Raw genomic sequence first — 26268 nt, 5'->3', positions numbered from 1 at the left:
TTCCAAAAAGCACCTGATTCTTGAACTGGCCTGCACAACCCCACACATGTGCCTTTCTCAGCCCTTTACTATGCTCCCTATACATTCACAACTGTGAACCAAATTCTGCTCTGATTCCATTTACAAGTTTGCTGCTGACACTGACGCTGGATCTTGAACAACAGCAAGACAGAGTACAGGATGGAGATAGAGAGTTGGTGATGGATATATTTTCAAGACAGCAACCTCTTCCTCAGTATTAGCAAGACGAAGGAGCTAGTCATCGACTTCAGATAACCGGGTGGTGTACATGGCCCAGTCGGCATCAATGGCACTGAAGAGATGGTTGGAAGCTTCAAGTTCCTGGGTATAAATATCATCAACAATTTCTCCTGGTCCAACCATATTGACACTATGGCCAAGAAAGCAGACCAACGTCCTCAAAGACTAAGGAAATCCAGATGTCTCAATTTCTATAGATGCATTGTAGAAAGAAGCCTATTTTATTGCTTCACATCTTGGTTTGGCAACAGCTTGCTCAAGACCTCAAGAAATTGCAGAGTAGAGGATACAGCCCATTTCATCATTCAAACCAGCCTCCCTCCCTCTCCCTTCTGCCTCCATTTTCTTCATCTACAAACCATGTTGCTTCAGGAAAATAGCCAACATAACATGCCAACAATCATGCCAACTTACCACCTAGTCATTCCCTCCACCTCTCTCCTGTCAAGCAGAAGTTACAAAACGTGAAAGCACATGCCTCCAGATTCAGGAACAGTTTCTTCCCCTCTGTAATCAGATTACTGAGGACCATGCATAAGATAAGGATGCAGTTCCGATTTTCCAACTTACCTCCTTGCGGCCCTTGGATGTTTTTAAACTTCACTTTCTCTGTAGCGGCAATGCTATATTCTATTTTCTGGTTATATATATTTTTTCTTTTGCACTATCTGTTTAATTTGTGAACAACTGATTGAATTCATGAATGATATGATTTGACTGAGTTTTTTCACATTATTTTAGTACACTTGACAAGACTTAGCCAATACCAACACCAAATGTTGAGTCAAAATGTCTTGCTTTCAAAACTTCCATAACTGGTTTTACAGCCAACAAAGCTTTCATCTCCCCAAATTGTCAATCTTTCCAAATGGTTCTTAATGTCACTTGAAATAATTAAAATATAAAACTGGAAAAAGTAAAACAATCAAGGAAGTGGATATATTTTTTAATTAAGCAATAAATCATCTCAACTGCTCAATAGCTGCACCTCCATCGCCAGCATTGAAATTAAAGGGCTCAAGGATCCTGTATCAGATAATTACAGAAAAATTCTGCAAGAATAAGCTCTAAATTTTACCATTCCATTCAGGATATGCAGGAATCCTTGATATACTGCCATTTCAATGAAAATAGTTAATATTCATCAACAACATACAGCTTTTGTTGTGTCCAAAGGAACCCACTCCCACTTTGTCTAAACGAGGCAGATAGTGATAGATACATGGATAGCTGGATATTCACTAGAGGGAGATTGTGCTGATATGATCAGATAAATGGGCCCAGAGGCACAAGTACAGCATAAATTCCAACACTGACCAATCCAGGCAAATAACTTTATGTGGTCCAGATTTAAGATCACTCAAAAAGAAATAATGAAGAAGGTAGCTTTTAATTAAACCTAGTTCATTTGGCTAGAGTGTGCATAAAACAGAAATAATATGAGTCTTGAGGGTGCTAGTAAGAAAGCTGTTCCATCAAATCCACTTTGACTATCTCTGACACCTATCTCCCCTTTCTCGATCTCTGTCTCCATCAGAGGAGACAGACAAATGATGGACATCTATTACAAACCTACCAACTTGGGCTGTTATCTGGACTACACTTCTTCCCACCCTGTCTCTTGCAAAGATGCTATTCTCTATTCTTCTGCGCCTGTCCAAGATGAGGTGTCCCATACTACTACATCTGCTATGTCTTCAGTGAACGTGGGTTCCTCCCTTCTATCTTAGATGAGGCCATCACAAGTGTCTCCTCTGTGCCCCGCAGTTCTACACTCGCTCTCCCTTCCCCCCCACTCAACTAAGTTCCCCTGGTCCTTACCTTCCACCCAACCAGCCTCTACATCCAACATATTATCTTCTGACATTTCCGTCACCTCCTAGAGGATTCCATTACTAATCACATCTTCCCATCTCCACCCATTTCTGCCTTCTGTAGGGACCAATCCCTCTGCAACCCCTTGGTTCACATCCCTTCCCATGCGAACCACTGCCTCCCCTGGTACTTTACCCTGCAACTGCAAGAGATACAACACCTGTCCTTATACATCTTCCCTCAATCTATCCAGAGACCCCGGCAGTTTTCAAGTTAGACAGAAGTTCACATGTCCTCCTCTAACCTTATCCACTGCTTCTGATGTGGACTCTTATGCCCCTGGCCCACTTAGGAAACCTGAACGGAAACCTCTGGAGACTTTGCGCCCCACCCAAGGTTTCCGTGCGGTTCCCGGAGGTTGCAGGTGGTTGCCGGAGGTTGCAGGTAGTGGAAGCAGGTAAGGAGACTGACAAAAACCTCCGGGAACCGCACGGAAACCTTGGGTGGGGCACAAAGTCTCCAGAGGTTTCCGTTCAGGTTTCCTAAGTGGGACAGGGGCATTAAACATCGGCAAGATCGAATATAGATTTGGTGACCGTTTCGCTGAACACTTAAGCTCAGTCCGCCGAGATCTCCCGGTGGCCAATCATTTCAAATCCCCTTTCCATTTTAACCTTTCCATCCTGGGCCTCCTCCATTGCCAGAGTGAGGCCACATGCAAATTAGAAGAGCAGTACCTCATCTTTCACTCAGGTAACTTATAACCCAGTAGTATGAACATAATTCTCTAATTTTGAGTAACTTCTACTTATTTTCCCAGGCAAAAGAAACTAGTTTAGGAACGCAAAAACATTGTCTTGAAAATAATATTATCACGTTGAACATATTTAGAATAATGGAAAACTTGTACTGCACCCTACCAAATTCTAGACTTCACCAAGAGAATAGGCAGCATTGTGTGGCAACATGTTTAAGGTGCCTCCATGGGTGCTGAGGCAATTTTAAATATAAAACTAGGATATATATTTATTACACATTTTTATATAATTTCATTATGGTGCTACTGCAACTACATGGACAATAAATCACCAGACATGTTTTTATTTTTGCTTAAATAGCAACTCCATCTGATAAGCATAATTAGGAAACGAGAGCCATTTGGTAAGACCATGGCTAATCTGGTTGTGGCCTCAGGTTTCTTCCCTGATCTGCATAGCCCTATAACCAAATATTAGCCTAATGTAGACAAGGCCCCACACATATTGTGTCCCTTGGTATCGGAAACATATTAAAGGTTTGGTAGATCGCTACCCGGGTAATGAATAAATCCAAAATGATGCAAAATTTCCCCATTTTAAAACTGTGCTGGTAATAATAAAATGTTCTATGGTATTAATTAATGACAGGATACAGAATTTCTTTGATTCGTTTAATTAGGGATGTTGATAGGAATTAGGGTGATTATCCAATAAAAAAAACAATAGCAAGACTACATACTAGACATAAAATGCTGGAGTAACTTAGCGGAACAGACAGCATCTCTGGATAGAAGGAATGGGTGACGTTTTGGGTCGACACCCTTCTTCAGACCCCAATGTTCGATACATAGTTCAGCTTAGAAACAGGCCCTTTGGCCTACAATGTCTGTGCCGAACATGTTATCGATTACTATAGAAACTGGACTTTGTTGACTGCGGAGAAATTGTTTAAGGAAGTTCTGACGTAATCCGGGGACTGTCTGATCTTTAATGTTGCTAGTTGGCAAACGCAGGATATGCTGCAGAATGGGGGTGGCAGGCCATGCCAGCAGACATCACTGGGAATGTAGTTCGTGCAAAAGGGTTTGCACGATCTCCCTGTGACCCCGTGGGTTTCCGCCCACATCCCAAAGGCGTGCCTTTGTATTGCCTTCTGTAAATTGCCCCTAAAGTGAAGGGAGTGGATATGAGAGTGGGATAACATGGAACTAGTGTCAACGGTGGTCAGCATGGACTCTATGGGGTGAAGGGCCAGTTTCCATGCTACTTTCAATCGATCTGACTAAAGTAGCTACCTAGTGGCGGCCGAGAGCTTTAGGGATAGGAACACCTGTATCATGGAGTCCGTGCCGACCGGCAACCACCCTAGCACCACACACCTGCAGGTCTTTGTAGTGTGGAAGGAAACCGGAGCGCCCGGAGAAAACCCATGCGGTTTGTGGTCACAAACTGCGCACAGACCGCGAGACCGTACAAACTCCGCACAAACAGCACCCGTGGTCAGGATCGAACCCGGGACTCTGTCGTTGTAAGGCAGCAACTCTCCCGCTGCGCCACCGAGCCGAGCCGTCATCTGGGACAGGCAGTACAGGAAAAACAGTGGTGCAGCACCCGCATCCCAGACCCGAGGCCAGCGCAGAGATCGGACAACTCGCCGGGACGGAATGGCAAACGGCCGCCGCGACCCTGGGTGGTGGTTAAAGGGACCGAGCGTCGAGGGAAGGTGGCGGAGGGGCGGGCACTTCTTTACCGCTCTGAAGAAACTGTCTTTTTTGCAAAGCCTTCTGTTCGGTCACGAGGATCTCCTCGAATAAATTGTCCAGGCTCATGGCCAACGTTAACCAGCGAAGTGGTTCCGAGAGGCTGACAGGCGACGGGTCCTCGAGTTTATTGCGCCGTCCGATCGTCACGGACTGAGCGACGACCAACTGCCGGTAGCAGCGCGCCTGCGCCGGAGGCCCGGGCGAGGGAACCAACGGCCGGCAGCACTGCGGCTGCGCCAAAGATCCAAGCACCACGGACGGCTCGGGCACCAAATGGCAGCAGCACTGAGTCTGCGCGGCCGCCAGAAGCAGCAGCGTCGAGCCTTCCCGCAGGGAGCCCTCGCCGGAGGGAGTAGCAAACATCACTAACGCCTCTGAGCAAAGGTACTCATTCATAGGCAATGGATAGTGGGTTAGATAGATGTTTTTATGTTTTGGTGTTGAATTTCTTCATGAATACTGTGTTGTATTTTTATTAGTGTGCTGCAAGGACATCAGAATTTCTCCTGAATAAGGGGATTAATAAAGTCTATCAATCAATCAATCAATCAATCAATTACCCCAGTATCATCAACATTTTCTTTCTTGGGAGCTGTACTACGGTTAAGCCACTTATGATATTTAAATTATTGTATTTAATGCTAAGAATTATATACAATAACAGTAAAACTCCAATCATCTGCTATCAGGGACTCGGAAAACCCAAGGGGTTTGTATCTGGCTCATGAAGTGGTGTTTGCTGCTGTCACTTTCATTCATAGAGTGACACAGTGTGGAAACAGGCCCTTCGGCCCAACTTGCCCAAACCACCGGCCAACATGTCCCAGCTACACTAGTCCCATCTGCCTGCGCATGGTCCATATCCCTCCAAACCTGTCCTATCCATGGACCTGTCTAACTGTTTCTTAAACGTTGGGATAATCCCAGCCTCAACTACCTCCTCTGGCAGCTTGTTCCATTCATCCACCACCCTACGCGTGAAAAAGTTACTCCTCAGATTCCTATTAAATCTTTGCCCCTTAGCCTTGAACCTATTTCCTTTGGTCCTCAATTCCCCTACTCTGGGCAAGAGACTCTGTGCATCTACCTGATCTATTCCACTCACTCTAGCCCAATTCCCACACCACCTCAAATTCAATAGGGCACTTCTTCCTACGCTCCATCCCACTCACTGGAGTCCAGTTCCACTTTGCTTCCATTCTCTAGGGCACTTACTCCCATACTCCACTTAGTCGGTCACTTATTCCCATATTTAATTCCACTCACATGCTTCATTCAACTCAATCTCTGGCCTAGTTTCCACATTCCCATCCATTCACCTAGTTCCCAATTCCCTCTCCCCTTTAAACTTCTCTAGAAAATGTATCAAAGTAATGGGCATCATTGTTTTTTTTAAAAAGCGGACATCAAATAATGTGCCGGAATGGGAATGAGAATGTACTGAGCTGGTGTCAAGGCAACAACTTTTCTCTCAATGTCAGCAAGACAAAGGAGATAGTGAACGACTTCAGAAAGCGAAGTGGTATTGACGGCACTAAAGTAAAGATGGTTGAAAGCTTTAAGTTCCTAGGAGTGAATATCACCAGCAACTTGTCCTGGACCCTCCATATTGAAGCAAACGCCAAGAAAACATATGAAAGCCTCTGCTTCCTTAGAAAGCTTGGGAAGTTCAGCATGTCACCATCAATTCTCACCAACTTCTACAGATGCGTCATAGAAAGCATGGTTTGGGAAAAGCTCCATATTTCCGCAGAAAGTGAAGAAAATTGTGGACACAGCCCAGACCATCACACAAACCAACCTCCCTCCCATTGAATCTATTTACACTTCACGCTGCCTCAGCAAGGCCTCCAGCATAATCAAGGTCAAGTCTCACTCCTGTCACAACCCTCTTCTCCCCTCTCCCATCAGGCAAGAGATACAGAGTGTGAAAAGGCACACCTCCAGATTCAGGGACAGTGTCCTGCAGTTATCAGGCAACAGTAGGGAATTGAAGAATGCAGGTGAACAGAGGGATCTGGGAATAACTGTGCACAGTTCCCTGAAAGTGGAATCTCATGTAGATAGGGTGGTAAAGAAAGCTTTTGGTGTGCTGGCCTTTATAAATCAGAGCATTGAGTATAGAAGTTGGGATGTAATGTTAAAATTGTACAAGGCATTGGTGAGGCCAATTCTGGAGTATGGGGTACAATTTTGGTCGCCTGATTATAGGAAGGATGTCAACAAAATAGAGAGAGTACAGAGGAGATTTACTAGAATGTTGCCTGGGTTTCAGCAACTAAGTTACAGAGAGAGGTTGAACAAGTTGGACTTCCACTGTTACGCTGATGACACCCAGATTTACCTTGGCACCAAATCCCCCCACAAACCCCCCTCTCCCATATCAACTCCTGTTTGTCAGTTATAAAAACCTGGATGCAACAAAATTTCCTCAAACTCAACAGCGATAAGACAGAATTCCTCCTCATAGGCTCCAAAGCCACACTCAGCAAAATCAATAACCCCACTCTCACCATCGATGGCACCACTGTCTCCCCATCTCCCCAGGCCCGCAACCTTGGCGTGATCTTTGATTCCACCCTCTCCCTTGAGCCTCACATCCGCCATGTCATTAAAACCTCCTTCTTTCATCTCCGCAACATCGCCAAACTCAGACCCTCTCTCACACCGCCCGCTGCTGAAAGACTCATCCATGCCTTCATCTCCTCCCGACTGGACTATTGCAACTCACTTCTCCTTGGCATCAGCTCCACCTACATCAACCGACTCCAACTGGTCCAGAACGCAGCCGCCCGACTTATCACCCACACCGAATCCTGGCATCACATCACTCCAGTCCTCAAAAAACTTCACTGGCTTCCCATCTCCCACCGGATCACCTACAAAATCCTGGTCCTCACCTACAAAGCCCTCCACCATCTGGCCCCCCCATATCTCACTGACCTCCTCTCCCCCTACCAACCCTCACGGTCCCTCAGATCCACATCAGCCGGTCTCCTCTCCATCCACAAGTCCAACCTCCGCAGTTTTGGGGACAGAGCCTTCTCCAGGGCAGCTCCCAGGCTCTGGAACTCCCTCCCCCAACTGATCCGCAATTCCGTGTCCCTCACCATCTTCCAGTCCCGCCTCAAGACCCATCTCTTCACCTCTGCCTATCCTTAGCCCCACGTCCCCGTCCCTTTTCATCTGTGCATTAATTGCCTCATACTGTGTTTTGTATTGAATTCTGTCTTTACTTTGTGTACTAGTCATGTCTCTACTATTTATTTCATTCCCCTTACATGTTTTTCCTCTACATACTCAATTTTTGTAAGGTGTCCTTGAGACTCTTGAAAGGCGCCCATAAATAAAATGTATTATTATTATTATTAAGTTAGGGCTTTATTCTTTGGAGCGCAGAAGGTTAAGGGGGGATTTGATAGAGGTCTTTAAAATGATGAGAGGGATAGATAGAGTTGACGTGGATAAGCTTTTCCCACTGAGAGTAGGGAAGATTCAAACAAGGGGACATGACTTGAGAATTAAGGGACAGAAGTTTAGGGGTAACATGAGGGGGAACTTCTTTACTCAGAGAGTGGTGGCTGTGTGGAATGAGCTTCCAGTGAAGGTGGTGGAGGCAGGTTCGTTTTTATCATTTAAAAATAAATTGGATAGTTATATGGACGGGAAAGGAATGGAGGGTTATGGTCTGAGCGCAGGTATATGGGACTAGGGGAGAATACGTGTTCGGCACGGACTAGAAGGGTCGAGATGGCCTGTTTCCGTGCTGTAATTGTTATATGGTTTATAACAGAACCATAATCAAAAACCAGAGAGGTGGCCTGAGCTTCCTGCTGTTATCAGGCAACAGAACCATCATCAACAACTAGAGAGGTGGCCTGAACTTCCATCTACCTCAATGGAGACCATCAGACTTTACTGGACTTTTTCTTGCACTAAACGTTATTACCTTTATCATATATCTGTACACTGTGAATGGCTCAATTGGAATCCTGTATAGTCTTTCCACTGACTGGTTAGCATGCAACAAAAGCGTTTCACTATTCCTGGTACTCGTGACAATAAACTAAAGTAAACTAAACTAAACTAATAGTGGTAGTTAATTAATATTGGTAACATTCAATTGTGTGGAAAATATACCAGTCCTGAGCTGCCAAGATCTTGGCTGTGCCATGTTATCATAGTTTTATGTAGTTGGTAATACTGCAGTAATTGTCTCACATTGTTACGACTCCCGAATGCAAGTACTTCAGAGCCACGTAACACAAGTCAAAAACCAGGTTCAGGTTCAAAAAACAGTTTTAATTATTCATGGGAACACAAAACTCAAACCTGATTTAAACAACCCAGTCAGGGATATGGATAAACCGACAACAATTTAACAATGCTCCAGCCAGCCACGCCATGGGCCGTCGAACCGGAGATTCCAAAACCTGCCCAAAGAGTAGCAATGTTACAAAATTTTGAGATTTTAAAAATCAAGTCTGTAATTTATCCCGTCAGATAAAGCATAAAAATAAGTTTAATTTGACATCTAATTCACTTTCATATCTCAAGTATTTAAAAAGTTATGGCCATTTTCATACTCGGAAATGAGCATCTTGTTCCCTATTGATTTTCTATGGACATAACAAAAAAGCTGTGATCGTGAACAGTCAAAAGCCCATAACTTTCTTAAAAATTAAGAGAACTGAATGAAATTTTCAGTTATCATAGATTGAAGCATTCTGAAACAAATATAAATAATCTTACTTGGATGACCTGAAATTAAAGCATATAATTAGTTAGTTACCTAATTGTAGCTAATTTCAGACTTCAATTACTAGATCTAAACATCTATCCATTTCTTAATAAATGATTAACATTTTTAAATAGCCTAAATGTCCAAATAATATTCACAAATAATTCACAATAAAACATGATTTTTAAATCTCATTTACATTAATTTATAGGCCAAATGGAAGGAATTCAGTGTTCAATTGCTGTAAATAAATGCCCATTTAAATCAGCTTTCCAGTGGGTCCCTGTGGAACGCGCTGGTTTAGAACGTTCACATTGCGGTAGATTTGTGCCTCAAATGCCGAGAAAAATACTGCGCGATATAATGGGCCCAAATTGAGCTACTCGCAATATTAAATTTTGTATAAAAGGATCTTTAGAAGCCCTTTTGAATGTAAAAATATACAACCTAACTTCTGCTATTTTCTTTATGAGACCCTGGGGTTGCTGACGGTCGCGGGTTTAAAGATTGATTTTTAAACTACTATAACTATTATTCAAGGCCTTTAAACCTAATAATAGCTTTTGCGACGGGGTCTATCAGCGATTTTTCGTTAATAATTAACTAGGCTGAACATTTTCGATTGGAACAGCTTAGAGAAAATCGCGTTTTAAACCCGCCCCCTCTAAACGGCGCCAAAATCGCGCACAACCTCAGCGGCAGATCTTAGACGACGCTTCAGGTACGCTTTGCAACATACCTACAAAGAGATACAACCCTGAAACCAAAATACCCGAAAACTCTAAGGTCAGCCCTTATCCGTCCCAATACAATATCTGTTAACAAGGAATGGTGAAAATACACAAAGTTCTATGCCATGTGGTCCGGCTGCCTCAGCCCCCACCAACAGACTGCTCATCAGTCAGAGTCTACGACGAAGCGAAGGATCCTGGGAAGTTCTCGTATTTATACTTCAGATGAGTCACCCGTCACCTGACGCAGCTGGGCCAATCGGGTACAGGAGCCTTTAACCCCTCGATTCCAGACTCACAGCCACGAGGCCTGTACTTGGGATAGAAACAGAGAAGTAAGTACATAGCATTCACCAGGGGGGGAAAGTGCCTAACACCCCCACCCAAAGATACTGAATAGGTTTCTGAAAATGAACTAAAAAAAACACCACCAAATTTCAGCAACTATTCAGTAACACAGACATCACTGGCGCGACAATGCATCAGCCAATACATCATCCTTGCCACGGATATGCCAGTCAAATGAGACAACCGCAAGGGAAGCGTCTCCAAAGCCTCAGAGTTACTCAGCTTTCCCTGCGTTACTGCCACAGACAACCGTGCCTCCCCCACATCACCACCCGTGTCAGGGGGCAGCACCACTGCAGCCAAAACAGGCTTAGAAGGACATAGCTCCGACCCATCAACCTCCACAGGCTCCTGCTCATGGTACTGTCTCATCATGTTAACATGACAGAGCTGAGTCTTATGCCTCCGATCAGGGGTACCAATAACGTAATCCCTCTCACCAACCTTCTTAACCACCTGATAGGGACCGCTATACCGAGCCTGCAGACTGGAACCAGGAATAGGCAACAACACCAGGACCTTGTCACCTAGAGAAAAATTCCTACTAGAAGCCTTCCTGTCGAACCAGTCCTTCATCCTAGACTGAGCAGAGGCAAGATTACCCATTGCCAGTTCGCATGCCCTCCTCAGTCTAGAGCGAAAAGTACAAACGTGGTCTAAAACACTACGTTTTGTATCCTCCTGCAACCATTTTTCCTTCAGGACCCTCAAATGTCCACCCAGAGGACCATCATGAGCCAAACAGAGTATCTCGTCCCTATACCGACGAGGCATCACAATCTGATCAACCACGCTCCAATCATCATGCCCAGATATATCCAAGGGAGACCACTTTCGCATCAGTAAGCCATCCCTTAGAAAATACCCCTTTGTTGTGGAATCCATATCCCCCTCAGGCACTGCGCAGTCGAACAGATCAGATAAACCTGGATCACTCTTTTGCTCCTCAACCAGCCGGTCACGTGACAGTGACACCGGCACATTTCCAGACACTATCCCATCTTGAGATGGAGAAACACCCTTCACAACACAGGATCTATCATCCTGATCCCCAAAAATGCTCTCACTCAGGTCCACCACATCCTCAAACTTCGCCTGGCTCTTAGCCATAGCCCTCGTGACAGCACAAGCTGCGAAGACCTTTGGATGCTGCATAGCCAATCTATCAGGACTCTGCACCATCGGAACAGCCGTCACCTCAGGAGTGACTAAAACTCTACCTCCTGCCAAGTCATTCCCCAAAATCACAGAAACTCCCCCAACGGGAAAACACGGCCGTAACCCAACAGTTACCCGGCCTGAAACCAACTCGGACTCGAGACGCACGGTATGCAAAGGCACTACCATGTCATCCATCCCGAATCCTACCACTGGGACACTTGACCCAACCGATGATTCCCCAGAAAACGGCAGTACACCATCCAATATAAAGGACTGAGTAGCACCAGTATCACGCAAGATGGATACTGGAACTCTATCACCCCCATCCTCTAGAGAAACAAAACCATTCATGATGAACGCAGAATAATTCCTACACTCATCAGACTCAGGCACCTCAGGTACGACAGGTGCCTTCTGTGCACCCACCAAAGCAACAGGCTTTGCATTTTTCTGCTTCAGAACGGGACACGACTTTAACATGTGCCCTCTCCTTCTACAATAGTAGCACACAGGACCTTCATTAGTCCTTACATTTCCGTCAACCCTATCAGCTCAGACCGCCCCCTGTATCAACGTGCTGCCACTTGCAGGCACAGAAACAGCTTTGACACTGCCACCGGCGACACCACCACGATCAACCGGCCGTGCACCAAAACTATAGGATCGCCCAACAAAATCAGATTTATGAGTCAATACATACTCATCTGCCAACACCGCAGCCTTAGACACCTCATTCACCTTCTGCTCATTAAGGTAAGTAGTAACCCTCTCAGGGAGACAGTTCTTAAAGTCTTCCATAATTATCAAGGCCCGCAGTAGCTCAAAATCCTTCACTCCTTGAGAAGCGCACCACCTGTCAAAAAGTGCCTCCTTCTCCCTAGCAAACTCCACATAAGTCTGACTATCAAACTTCCTAAAGCGCCGGAACTTCTGCCGGTACGCCTCTGGAACTAATTCATAAGCCCTTAGTACCGTAGACTTCACACACTCATAGTCCAGACTGCTTTCAACAGATAAAGACGAGTACACCTCCCGTGCTTTACCCACAAAGACACACTGCAATAGCAAGGTCCACACGTCCCTAGGCCACTTCAAGGACAAAGCCACCCGTTCAAACACTGTGAAATACTTGTCCACATCCTCCTCACGAAATGGGGGAACCAGGCGGATGTTCTTGCTCATATCAAACTCCCGTTCCCTAGAAGAAACCCGGGAATTATCTATTTCTTTTTCCCGCAGCTGAAATTCAGCCCTTTTGGTTTCCTCCTCAAGCTCAAGCCGTTTCATTTCAAGAACATGCATGAGCTCTTTCTCTTTTAACAAAGAGGCAATTCTCTGTGACTCAAGCTCCATCTCCTTCAGTTTAATGATGGCCTCCATGTTTTGAACTGGCTGAACAGAAGGTGGGGGACTGTCTGCACCACCAGGCAAAACCTCAGCCTCCACCAACGCAGCCCACAACTCCGATTTAATGGAGTGTTTCTTTGAATGCTTGTCAATAGTCACGGCATAGTTCTCAGCCAGCAAAATCAAATGCTCCTTCGTACATCTATCAAACAACTCCCGACTAGGAGCCTCAACAAATTCTTTCACCTTAAATTCCATTACTAATGTAGCCCCAAACCACCAGCTAAAACTTGGGCCTTAATGCTACCACAAACAGGGAAGAAAAAATTCCCTCTCAACACACAGACTTCCTCAGTCCAGAAGCCTACCAAAAAACCCCCCTAAAAACGTCTAGGGTCCTCAAAACTTAGGACGAGCCCCCATTTTGTTACGACTCCCGAATGCAAGTACTTCAGAGCCACGTAACACAAGTCAAAAACCAGGTTCAGGTTCAAAAAACAGTTTTAATTATTCATGGGAACACAAAACTCAAACCTGATTTAAACAACCCAGTCAGGGATATGGATAAACCGACAACAATTTAACAATGCTCCAGCCAGCCACGCCATGGGCCGTCGAACCGGAGATTCCAAAACCTGCCCAAAGAGATACAACCCTGAAACCAAAATACCCGAAAACTCTAAGGTCAGCCCTTATCCGTCCCAATACAATATCTGTTAACAAGGAATGGTGAAAATACACAAAGTTCTATGCCATGTGGTCCGGCTGCCTCAGCCCCCACCAACAGACTGCTCATCAGTCAGAGTCCACGACGAAGCGAAGGATCCTGGGAAGTTCTCGTATTTATACTTCAGATGAGTCACCCGTCACCTGACGCAGCTGGGCCAATCGGGTACAGGAGCCTTTAACCCCTCGATTCCAGACTCACAGCCACGAGGCCTGTACTTGGGATAGAAACAGAGAAGTAAGTACATAGCATTCACCAGGGGGGGAAAGTGCCTAACACACATACTTTATTGTTTCTCGAGTACCCAACATCGTAAGACGCCTCAAATGCAATTTTTAACCCTGGTGGCATATGGTATTTACTTATTATTTCCAAAGACACTTCTTATAATAAGAAGCTATTTCTCCCTATACCTAATTTTTGTAAAGTTTAATATTCACAAGTTTTATGCAGGTCTCCATTGTTTTATTTTTATCTATATGTTAGTACGGGCTCCAGTGCAGCTTCCTATTGCTGTTACAATGATCACCCTCTGTAAAGGCCCTCTCCCAGTCCTTGAACATTTAACAGATATTGTCCAGATGTGTCAAAGTTTGTTTCTTAAAAAGCAGATAGCAACAAATGTTAAATGGAAACCATGGCAATCTTTAAGTCAAGTCAATTGTATTTCTATAGGACATTTAAAAACTACTCTCATTGACCAAAGTGCTTTACATTGGTGCAGGTACTAACGTGCTACAAACAGTGATTCATAGATCAACAATACATACATACATACATGCATACATAGATGCATACATACAGCGCTCCCTCAGAGGACCTCAAGAAAGGCTTGAGAGTAGAAATAAATTTAAAGCTAGACTTAAACGAGTCGATGGAGGGGGCAGTTCTGATGAGAAGAGGGATGCTGTTCCATAGTCTAGGAGCTGCAACCGCAAAGGCCCAGTCGCCCCTGAGCTTATGCCTAGACCGCGGGATGGTCAGTAACCCCAAGTCGGCTGATCTGAGGGACCTGGAGGTGGTATGGTGGGTAAGCAACCTGTAGGTGGTATGGTAGGTAAGCAACTTGAATTAAAGTCCAAATTAAGAACCAAAATTAAAGTATTTAATTGATTCGTCAAACGGGATTGGCAAGATCTACAATGAGCACAACGTTGCTCAGTGCTTCTCGGGCTCCACTCACAGAACAAAGGAAAGTTAGCACAATTATACATTTTTTCTTATCAGTAAAACACTCCTACCAAGTCTGAATATGGCATGACTGAAAGATTTTATAGCCTTTCAGAAAATAGGAAAAGCTGGGTCCAAATCAAGCTCATCCAATAACAAGTTATTACTTATCTCTGGAGCGTCAGCAATTTTTTCAATCTTGGCTTCTTTATGGCCTTGAAAGAGCACATGTTATTACTACAGGATTCCGTCTTAATTTCTTTATTAAAAAGACAACCTGTTCTCCGTATTGTGTTTCATTTAGTTTGCAAAGTCATTCAGACTTGGCACCGAACCATTCTTTTGTTCTACTAGACCATGCTTTTGTAGAAGAATTATTCCATTTTAGATTTGACCATTATTTCTTTCATGCCCTCCTTTTTATCAAACATGATAACATTCACAGTAGAGACACACAATGTTCGTAAGCATTAGAGCAATGATTAACAGAATGATAGAGCCATAATGTATCACAGTACCCCAACGTCCACCAAACCAAAGGTATGGCTACCAGTTCAATAGTACCCCAAAGTCCATCAAACCAATGGTATGGCATCTAGTTGTCACTCTCTTCATTGACAACCATCCTGATGAAGCTTGTTTAGGGTTGATGGATCAGGTGCCACCTGTAGGCGGTGTAATCCTTTCAGCTGATATTGGGGTTGTGCCATAAAGTTTGGACCTGTCTGAGGGTGTTGCCAGTCTCTTTGGAGAGCGTTGCACAGGTGCTGCCCCTACTCGGCCCATAGAAACATAGAAAATAGGTGCAGGAGTAGGCCATTCGGCCCTTCGAGCCTGCACCGCCATTCAATATGATCATGGCTGATCATCCAACTCAGTATCCTGTACCAGCCTTCTCTCCATACCCCCTGATCCCTTTAGCCACAAGGGCCACATCTAACTCCCTCTTAAATATAGCCAATGAACTGGCCTCAACTACTTTCTGTGGCAGAGAATTCCACATATTCACCACTCTTTTTGTGAAAAAAAAAATTCTCATCTCGGTCCTAAAAGACTTCCCCCTTATCCTTAAACTGTGACCCCTTGTTCTGGACTTCCCCAACATCGGGAACAATCTTCCTGCATCTAGCCTGTCCAAACCCTTAAGAATGTTGTAAGTTTCTATAAGATCCCCCCTCAATCTTCTAAATTCTAGCGAGTACAAGCTGAGTCTATCCAGTCTTTCTTCATATGAATGTCCTGCCATCCCAGGAATCAGTCTGGTGAACCTTCTCTGTACTCTCCCTATGGCAAGAATGTCTTTCCTCAGATTAGGAGACCAAAACTGTACGCAAGTTACAGTGGTGGGGTTCACCACCTTGATCTAGACGCTAGCGTATCCATGGGTTTGGACAGCTTCTCCCAGTAGGTTTGGGTGGCCTGCTTCCACATCACCACATAGAAGCGGCTGCTGTACTGGAAGCCGAAGACAAAGCCAGCGTAGATTGCAGTCTGTGGTGACGTAGAAGGTGCCACTGCAGTTGATGGCGTTAAACTCCTCAAATCCGACAGCAAGGCCAGGGTCAGAGTTGGCCGCCTGCAGCAACTCCATGCCCTTGTTGCGCATTACACAGTTAGGAACGATCTGCATCGTCCCCTTTGGAACTTACTCAGGTCAGTCTCACTGATGGCGCTGTTCTCGGGGCACATGTCATAGATATCTGGGATGTTGTTGTCAGAGTCGTCCTTGCAGGTGTCTCTCCTGCTGTCAACATCGGCATTGATCTGGTCAGGGTTGGGAACAAAACGGCAACTGTCCTTCTCATCAGAAACATCATAATTGCCATCCTCATCAATGTCCTGATTGTCATCACACTGATTACCCACCAGGTCTGAGTCATTGTCTTCCTGGATAGGGTGATGCATAATCTCTTTCAAGAGGTCCATCTGTTTAAAAATGTTCAACTTCTCTCTCGCTAGACCCTTGGTCATACGATAGAGCTCAAAATGCTTCAAGATTGTTGATCAAATGTGGTTTGTCTTTCTGAAGTTGTGACCAAAGTCTTTGCACTTCCTCCTGATCTGTAAAGATGTTCTTTCTTCTGTATGGATCAGCTTTACATGGTGCTGCAGGTAATAATCAATCAGAAACACCTTGTTACATCCTGGGTGGTGGCAAGGTCTTTCACGCAACTCTTTTATATGTTTCTTAAGTCCGACAACTACTTTGTAAACAGCACAGCAATCCTTATACTGACATCGATACATGGTGGGGGAAATCATCCCTCCAAGTTTGACTTTGGTTTTTTGGCCACGTTTTTGCCCAGATTGTTTCTTCACATGCTTAATATTGCACTTCTTAACTGGTAACTTACTCTTCTTCTTCCAATATGGTTGAAAAGACTCAAGTGAAGAACCATTCTTAACTTTTATTTCTCTGTCATCTTCACTTGATAAATACCTTTCAGAAAGATCACTGGACTCCAATCCATCCACAACATTATTTCTTATAGAACAAGATGCTTCATTGCAGTTAACCTTTTTTTTCACATTTAATGGTTGAGTTGCATCTTGTACCTGAACTTTTTCCCAAGAGCACTCTGTATATTCAGGATCTGAGTGCAAGAACATATCCTTCTTCAATTGGGATTCCGACTGGCCGTGAAGTGGCTCCACTGTATGTACAAGGCTGAAATTCTGCTAACACTGGGACAGGTTGATGCTTCGCAACATTATCACCCTCACCATTTTCAGTCACTGTTCCATTCCGAGGTGAAAGGTTTATTGAACCATCCAGAACTTCTTCCATTGAGCCCTTATTTCTACTGGATGGGCACTGTCCCTCATTCAAAACAATGCTGCGACTTGAATGCATGTCCAGGATGTAACTGTGGCAAAGTGGAATCCTGCCTCACCACAACACCAACTAGCTTCTTCCCCTCTGTTATCAGAGTTCTGAACAGTCCTTCCAATTGCTAGGATTCTGCTTGATTCTCCTCTACCACATTGCAGACATTGGATTTTGTCTCTGGAACTGGTGTGCTATAATGCTCAGAACTATATTATCCACACAAACCTTTCCTTTGCTCAACCTAATTTAAGTGAGCCTGGCTTGATTCAATTTCAATAGGTCTGTTTTTATCTGTATTCTGGGTGAAGGGATGAGCCATGGACATATGAACATTCAAATTGTGAGCCTTCTCGAACCGTTTCTCACGTTGGTCACAAGCAAATTCAAGTTCAGCTTCTGCCTTGTGCTTGGTCATATGGTATTTCAAGGATGCTCTTTGCCTGCACTGGAAACCATGAACTTCATACTGCAAAGGTTTTGCTCCAGTATGGCACATTTGGTGAATTGACAGGTGTTTCAGCTGTATGAAAGTCTGTCCGTATTCATCACAAATGTAGTTTATTTCCACAAATGGAGTCGTTCTTTCTCCCAAGATGTCCATCAGCGTGTGAAACCAGCATTCTTCGTCCTTCTCCATCAATGCCAACTGTCTGTCTGATCTATCTCAACTCAGCTCCTCACTTTGATCCCGGCTGGGATTTACCTCAATCCAGTTCTGTAACTGAGTTGCACTCCAAAATCAAGGCTTTTCAACTCCACAACCTAATTGCTCTCCTTCAGCTGCTGTGTGATGGAAGCGAGATGGTCATTTTCAGACTGGGCTTTGGTGAGCACATTTCTTATCTGTTTCAGCTCGGTCTGTAGCTCTGGGATAAGCTGCCACCTTTTTCTGCTTACTTCAAGAACCTATGGTAATGGATCCATCTTGGTCAGTGTTATAAACGTAAGGACAGTTGTCAGCCTTATTCAGGACGTCTTGGTGCAGGGATTGTTCCACAAGTCCAGCCCATCTGGGCCTAACCTCAGGATAAAAAGTAGGGCCAATAGCCCCATTGTCTTTTCTTGGTTCTCCTCCATTTACAGTCAATTAAATCGGATGTCTCTAACAGGGGTAATCTGCGATCTTCACGGTGGTTGGTGTTGTAGTAGCACCTGGTACAGTCCCCTCCAACACAGTCCCAATTTTGTCCGATCCCACTACCTTATCAGTACGTTGTCTCCAGTATTATGGACTGTATGTGTTCAACTGGCAGTGGCTTCTGTGTTTTCAACCCCTGTGAATGCAAGACTGACAAGATTGTGCTTAATTGCTGTGCATATGTAATTAATTCATTGCTGTGGGCCTGTAGATCATAACTAACTTCCACACTCTTTAGTGTCCTATTCATTCCCTCCACTGATCCAGAATTCTACGGGTGGTGGGGAATGTGAGATCACTCTTGAACTACCTATAATGCAGACCCTTTAAAAATAGATCATTATTAAAAAAAAAACAATTTAAAAATATTCCCAATTGTTCCAATCTATCTCCCCAAATTTACAATATCAAATTCACAGATTTTGTTCTAAGATAAAGGCATCGCCAATCTCATCTAACACATCTACCTGGATGCCACGCGGCCATCGTGGAATTCAGGTCACTATTTGAACTCAATTCAAAAGGTAAGAAATAGGAAGAAAATAATGAGATCCTATTTCATCTGACATGAACCATTTCATCAAAAGGGGCATATATATGAATATATAAATATACCCTGGGACTGGATGTCAAGTATCCCGATGGGCTTTGGGAGAAATGAAACAGACAGAGCGAAATCCTGATCACAGGAGAAGGCAGCATAGCCTTGAAAAGAACAGTGAGCTCTCTAGTCTGATAAGAAACAGAACTTGGATGAGTGACAACTCAAATGAACATGGAGTTTTATCTAACCTGATAAGGGACAGAACTTGGATGAGTGACAACTTGAAAGAACATCCTAGAATATTTTGAGAGAGCTTTGGATTTGGAACAAATACTTCCCTTCAAACATTAAAAGAAAACTAGTACAAATGAACGGGCAAACATACATCAGGTACTTAAATTTAGCCAAGAGGAGTTAGCCAAAGTTTCGCAGCCCCCTTAGTTTTTCCCCAAAAATTGCGTTAAACATTAGAGACATCTCTCTGTATTAACTTTACATTCCCCTCCCTTGTCTGACAAAAGCCGTTCTGTTTAAAATAATCTTTGTTTCTGTGCGGACCAATTTGCAGAATTAGCAACCTAGGGCATTCCTCCGGGAATGGGTGGGCTTGCAAAAGTCGTCTTCTTGTTTGAGTGAGAATTTAAAATGAACAAAGGGAGTAGTTTAATGTAATGGTGAACGGGCTAATTTTCAAAATGGGAGTGGTCTGAGCTGTGATTGGACAGTGATCCAGATTGTGATTGGCCACCTCCCCCTTCTATAGACAGAGTCGCCATGCCAGACATAGGGTCTATAGAGGACTAAGTTTGTTTTTAACTACTAATTGCTGTTCTCTTATCAGCGCTCTCTTTCTCTGCCTTAGCCCTTATCTCCTATTCCTCTGCCCACTGGCATTCTATCTGAAGTACTTTCATCTTTTAATAGTTCCGTCTTTATTACACAATTCAATCCCTCTTTTACAGGCGTTATCCATCCAACTAGTATCTCGCGTCTCCACCCACTTATTTTCTGCTTCACTCACTTTCTCTCTCTCTCCCTGCAATAAACTCCACATTCCATATTCCTCCTACTGGTCAAGACTCATTACTCAAACGTTTCGTCAATTTATAATTCAATATTCTATAATCCTTGTTGTTATGAAACAAATAACACATCTGTTGTACAGCCGTCTTTTCGTCACTCTTATCCAAATTATTTCCATATCTATCCAATCTCCAAATCACTACTTACTTATGGGGCTTTTTCACGGGGCGAGTTGACGCAAGATGTCACCAGAGTGACGTGGTCATGGTCCAGCACGAGTCTCGCACGATATAACGGGGGGTAGATAAAGAGTTCCCACGGTACTCGGCATTTCTGTTATTTGTGCGAGTGACTTGTCCGTCTCCCGAGCTTTCGCGTTAAATCTTGAATGAACATCGTGAACTACACGTGACACAAATGATGTAACTTTTTTTTTCACACACTATAAATATCCTCCCTTGGTTGAATTGGCTCATTTGGAGACATGTTTTACTGTGTATGGGAGACACAGATGGACTGAGCACAGTACCTCGGTCTTACTGTGTGTGGGAGAGGGGGAGAAAGAGACGCACACTCACAGAGGCAGAGTCTCTCAGCCTGTGTAAGAGGGAGGGAGAGAGAGAGAGAGGCACACACAAGGTGGATGTGAAATCTCACCTGCCTGTTTCAGTGACAGACACCCGCCGCCAGTAAATGAAGACACCCCCATCTTACTCCCCCTCCTCTACCTCGACTCCCCCACCTTTCCCTCCCAACTCCAGTCCCGTCCCGACCCCCTGGGAAACTGAATAGAGCAACAATATAGATATAGAAACTGAAACAATATAGAAACTGAATAGAGCAACATGGCAAAAACATCTCTGACACGCTTTACCCCCTTTCTTTGAGATTTTCTGGGAGCCATCTCTGCAAGTGTTCCTGTTAAAAAGATTATCCAACAATGACAATTAGGTGGGACGTCCTCGAAGGACACATGTTCCCTTGTCGATATTGAGACCACCTTTTTTACTCACCTTTGTCCCCTCTGTCCAGCTTCCGGGTTTACCGTTCGCAGGAGTTCCCACGCGCTATATCTCTAAAATCTGAAGTTAGGTAATGTCTAAAGGAACTGCAGACGCTGGTTAATGCTGGTTAATACGCTCAGAAGGACACAAAATGTTGGTGTAACTCAGCAGGTAAGTCAGATCTGGGAAGAAAAACATAAAAAGCTGGAGTAAGTCAGCGTCTCTGGAGAAAAAGAATAGGTGGCGATTCGAATCGGAACCCTTCTTCAGACAGCCTAATCGGAATTGAGTCTGAAGATGTGTCTCGTCCCGAAACATCAGCTATTTTTCTCCAGAGATGCTGCTTGACTCGCTGAGTTACTCCAGCTTTTTGTGTCTGTCTTCGGTTTAAACCAGCATGTGCAGTTCACTCCTTACACGGGTCTCTGTACAACATTGATTGGTAGCGTTCCGGACCCTGCTTCGGAAAGGCATCGATCGCTAGTCGGCGAGGACTCCGACCTGTATCTCTCAAAGAAGTACATGTGAAAAATTTCTCACGGACCATAAAAATGCGTAACCTTTCAGTAAAGTCCCTTTTAAAGTCCCTTTTAAAGATTATAGTTATTTTCTTGAATCTCATTAACATAACTCATGAATAAGTTGATGTCCATATGCGGATGCAAATCTTTATTTTTATTTATTTTTTAAATTCAATCCCACAGAAGACAATTTTTACTCACCTTCTGTCCCCTCTGTCCAGCTTCTGGGTTCACCGTTCGCAGGAGTTCCCACGGTACCCGCAAGAGTTATTACGGATATCGCACTGGCCACTACGTCCATATAATGTTGCAATGCTCAACCACAAGTGTACAAGTCACTCTTGGAGAAATTCAAACTTTCTTGAATTTTCTCCCGAGTGACCAAGTTACACGACTACCTGCCGTTAGCGCTACGGTGGTCCAAGGTGGTCCACGAATGCCGTACTGTTATCGCACGAGGTTCCCACGATGTTAAACTCTGGTTAACTCTTGCGTCAAGTCGCCCCGTGAAAAGGCCGCTTTAGTACACAAATTGTAACAAACCTTTTCAGCCTGTTCAGCCCAATCCTTTATTTGTAACAAACCTTTGCAGTCTGTAATATCAATCCTGGCTACTCTCTGGTAGCAAAGTCACAACAGTCTTTTCAAAACACTGTCTCTGCAAGACACATTGTCTTTTCAATACACTTTTCAAGCCACCTTGTCTTTACAAATTTTGATCTATATGTTAGTACAGGCTCCAGTACAGCTTCCTATTGCTGTTACAATGATCAACCTCTGTAAAGGCCCTTTCCCAGTCCTTGAACATTTAACAGATATTGTCCAGATGCACCAGAGCTCCGCAGAGCCACTGATTATTTGCCTATTGCAACATGCAGATCTGATGTGCTGGCTCAATTTTTTATTATTAGATTAATCGTAAAAAATCAATCTTAATAAATTGACCTTTTCAATAAAATGTTACAGTCTTTTCTACCATCCAGAGATTATAAACCAAACTGATTTAGTGTGCAGAAATATAATTTTTATTATTCAACATTCTAAAAGCACCTAGTATAAATCTGCAGCTAGCTTGCACGATAACTACTGCTGTGCCATTACAATTATATAATTTATATTGATGTTAGAAATGGGTACATTTTTGACAGCATTGCTGCTTGCACTGCAAAGGATTCCACATGTTGCTACCCCACTTCTGCAAAAAATATGCTTTCACTTTGTTATCAATTCAGACATGTTCATGAATACTAATTACCGATGCAGGTTGAAGTGCACTGCACATGCCATGAATTAATCTTGAGGTTTATAGACCTTACAATTTGGATTTTTCAAGAACTAAGACTTACTTAGTAATCTTCATGTGGTTCCAGATATCCTTGGCTTTTGGGCACCCAGTGCTCTTTATTTTACCACTCCATGAAAGTTGATAATGATGATCATAACCAACAGTTAAGTTTGTCTTATGGTACCAGTAAGCATAGTGGATGCAAAAACCAATATGCCCTCCATGGTACTTGGATTCAGAAACAGCATTGTAGTAATAGTCGAACAAAATATTTCTGCAGACTTGCATCCAATGGGAAACCAGATGTGGCATTCAGATGAAGAAAACTGCAGGCACAGCACTGGCAAGACAGTAAAAATGAGCATGGCTTTTGTGACTCTGGAATTATCAATATCTTTTTTTTGTCTACCAACATATCCTGATGCCTTGTTCAGCAGGATCAACATTTTTTTCCTCAATGTACAAGACAGTCCAACAAATGGCCAGAGTTTTGATGCTGGAAGAAATGATTCATGTCCTTGATGTACTTGAGCAATTTCTGAAATAAAGAATGACTATTCTGTAAATTGAGCTTCCTCTAGAAAACCACAAGCTAAGCATTGGTAATTCACTTCTAGGTCACACTATGCTTCGAATGCCTTGTTAGTGTCACAGACCTTGGTTTTTTAGATTTCATTCTTGGAATATTTTTACTCATTTTTATTTTTGAAAATGTAAAGATCTGACACATCCCTAAAATATGCTAACTTTTAGAGCACATTCGCATATTTCTTCATCTGTTATGTCATTTTTAAACTTGTCAGGGGTTTTCCCAACTCGGACATTTTCTGAAGCATAGGTCTACTTTGATCTAATCCCTTTATGGCCATTGCAGACTTTGATAAAATCATTTAAATTCATTATTAGTTGGATCAATTGCCATGTTCAACAAGATCAGTGTTTTTGTCATTTCTGTTCCCATAGGTGAAGCAAAATTGCTGTCATCTATCCTTACTATGTTATCTTTGCACGTGTTTTCTTTGGTAATGTAGTTAGAAATTATAGATCTGGTTTTGATTTGAATAATGTACTGCCAAATTATTTTTTAATGGCACAATATACAATTACATTCATCAATGAGGAACTGACAGGGTTTGCCCAAGGTTTGTCAGCCACTCCCCTGACATCAGTCTGAAGAAGGGTTTCGACCCGAAACGTCACCCATTCCTTCTCTCCAGAGATGCTGCCTGTCCCGCTGAGTTACTCCAGCATTTTATGTCTAACTAGGGTTTGCCCAAGGATTGGGTTACTTTTCATCTATTATCCTGTCAGATAGCCAATCAGCAAAAAGTTCCCCATTAACTGGAGTAATTAAGGCACTTTATTGGTAGCTCAAAGGTTCAAAGGTTCAAAGATTATTTATTAGTCACATACACCTAGGTGTAGTGAGATGCTTCTTGCCAATGCAGCACATGAAGAAGGAATACAGACATAACATTAATAAGAGTTTTAAACATAAAGAACATCCCCCCACAATGGCTCCCACCATGAGGGAAGGCATAATGTCCAGTCCCCAACCCCAGTTCACCCATAGTCGGGCCCATTGAGGCCTCAACAGTTGCCTCTACGGAGGCCCGATGTTCCTGGCCGTTCTCGCCGGGTGATGTTGCTCCGGCGTCGGGAGAATCCTCGCAGCGGCCTGGGAACCCTGGAACGGCCGCTTCCGTACTGGAGGCCGCGGCTTCCGAAGCCAACAAGGCCGCGCCGGTTGGAGCTCCACAACTGGCGATCTCATCTAGAGATCCCAGGCCCGGGGTGTACAGTTCAGCGCCGCTGCCCGCAGCTGGCCGCTCCTCAAACCCGCAGCTCCGCGATGTTTTACTCGGCGGTCTTCAGCTCACCGGAGCTCCAGCGCGGCGACCCAGGCAAGGCATCGCCCGCTCCACGATAGCGCTCCAGCGCTGTGCCGCTGCCGAAGCCGTGGTTCTGGGCAGTGCCCGACAGGAAACGCCACTCCAGGCCCGCTGGTAGGCCGCGAGGACGGGTCGAAGCTGCAGCCCGGAGAAAAGCTGCCTCTCAGACCAGGTAGGGACCCTGAAAGGTTGTTTCCCCCTTCCCCCCCCCCCCCCACCCCCCACATAAAAAAGTCTAGAACTCCAAAAACAAAAACACTTTAACTAACTAAAAATAAAAAAAAGATGAAAAGACAGACAGCTGCAGGCTGGGCAGCCGCGCACAGGTCAGCGCCCCCAGCTCTATAATAATCATAAAATATGTGACCTATTCACATAGTGAATAACCACATAGTGTACCTTACTTAAGCCTTTTCACTGATATGTATTTATTCTCCTGGCACTTGTATGCTATTAGGCAACATAAAGAGAGATACAGTGGCACAGCTGGTAGAGCCGTTGCATCACAGTGCCATGACACTGGCTTGATCCCAACCTTAGATGTGCTCTGTGTGGAGTTTCCATATCCTCCCAGTGCCACATTGTAGGTTTCTTCCAGATGCTCCAGGTTTCCTCCCACACATCCCAAAGACGTGCAGGTTTGAAGGTTAATCGGGCTCTGTAAATTGTCCCTTGTGTGTATGGAGAGGATGCAAAAGCGGGATAACATAGAGCCGGTGTGAATGGGTATCAATGATCGACGTGAACTCAGTGGGCATAAGAGGTTGCTTCCATAGTGTATCTCTAAACTAAATCTACATCAGGAAAACGGGAAATCTACTTGAAAACAGTATTTGCTATTTCTAATTTCTTCTGGTAGGTCTTGTCGGGGAAGAGTTTCCACCCATTCTTTACAAGGTAAATGTAATTTCTACCTCTGATTCTTCACGAGTGGAATTAGGTATATATACTAATTCAGGCTGTGAAAGATGCATTCCAGAAAAGAGGTGGAACTTTTGTGTGGCACTGTGAATATTTGGAATTCTCTAATGCAATACCTGGGATGGTAATGGAATATATTCAGGGGTAAGATACTTTTTTAACCATGGCTCATGAGGAAGGCACTAGAGCTGCACCAAAGATCTAATCAGCCATAACAGGTGCAGGCTTGAAGGGACATATAGCCTAGCCCTCTCCTAGTTCTTTTAAAGTAAAAATTGGAATCCATAA

At 44.0% G+C, this 26268-nt stretch overlaps 1 protein-coding gene and 1 pseudogene across 1 annotated transcript in view; both read right to left on the bottom strand.

The window, feature by feature from the left end:
- ccdc172 (coiled-coil domain containing 172) overlaps positions 1-4754 on the bottom strand; it is a 58559-nt gene extending 53805 nt beyond the window's left edge. The window contains exon 1 of the mRNA XM_033033946.1: positions 4585-4754. The gene's annotated coding sequence lies outside the window, so the exon portion shown is untranslated. The remainder of the gene's footprint in view (positions 1-4584) is intronic.
- Positions 4755-5145: 391 nt separating this feature from the next.
- Positions 5146-16793, bottom strand: LOC116981406 (annotated as a pseudogene).
- Between the last annotated feature and the right edge of the window lie 9475 nt (positions 16794-26268).

Source organism: Amblyraja radiata, chromosome 15 (assembly GCF_010909765.2).
Source record: "Amblyraja radiata isolate CabotCenter1 chromosome 15, sAmbRad1.1.pri, whole genome shotgun sequence".
NCBI classification, from domain to species: domain Eukaryota; kingdom Metazoa; phylum Chordata; class Chondrichthyes; order Rajiformes; family Rajidae; genus Amblyraja; species Amblyraja radiata.
This window is presented reverse-complemented; position numbering and strand designations above follow the sequence as displayed.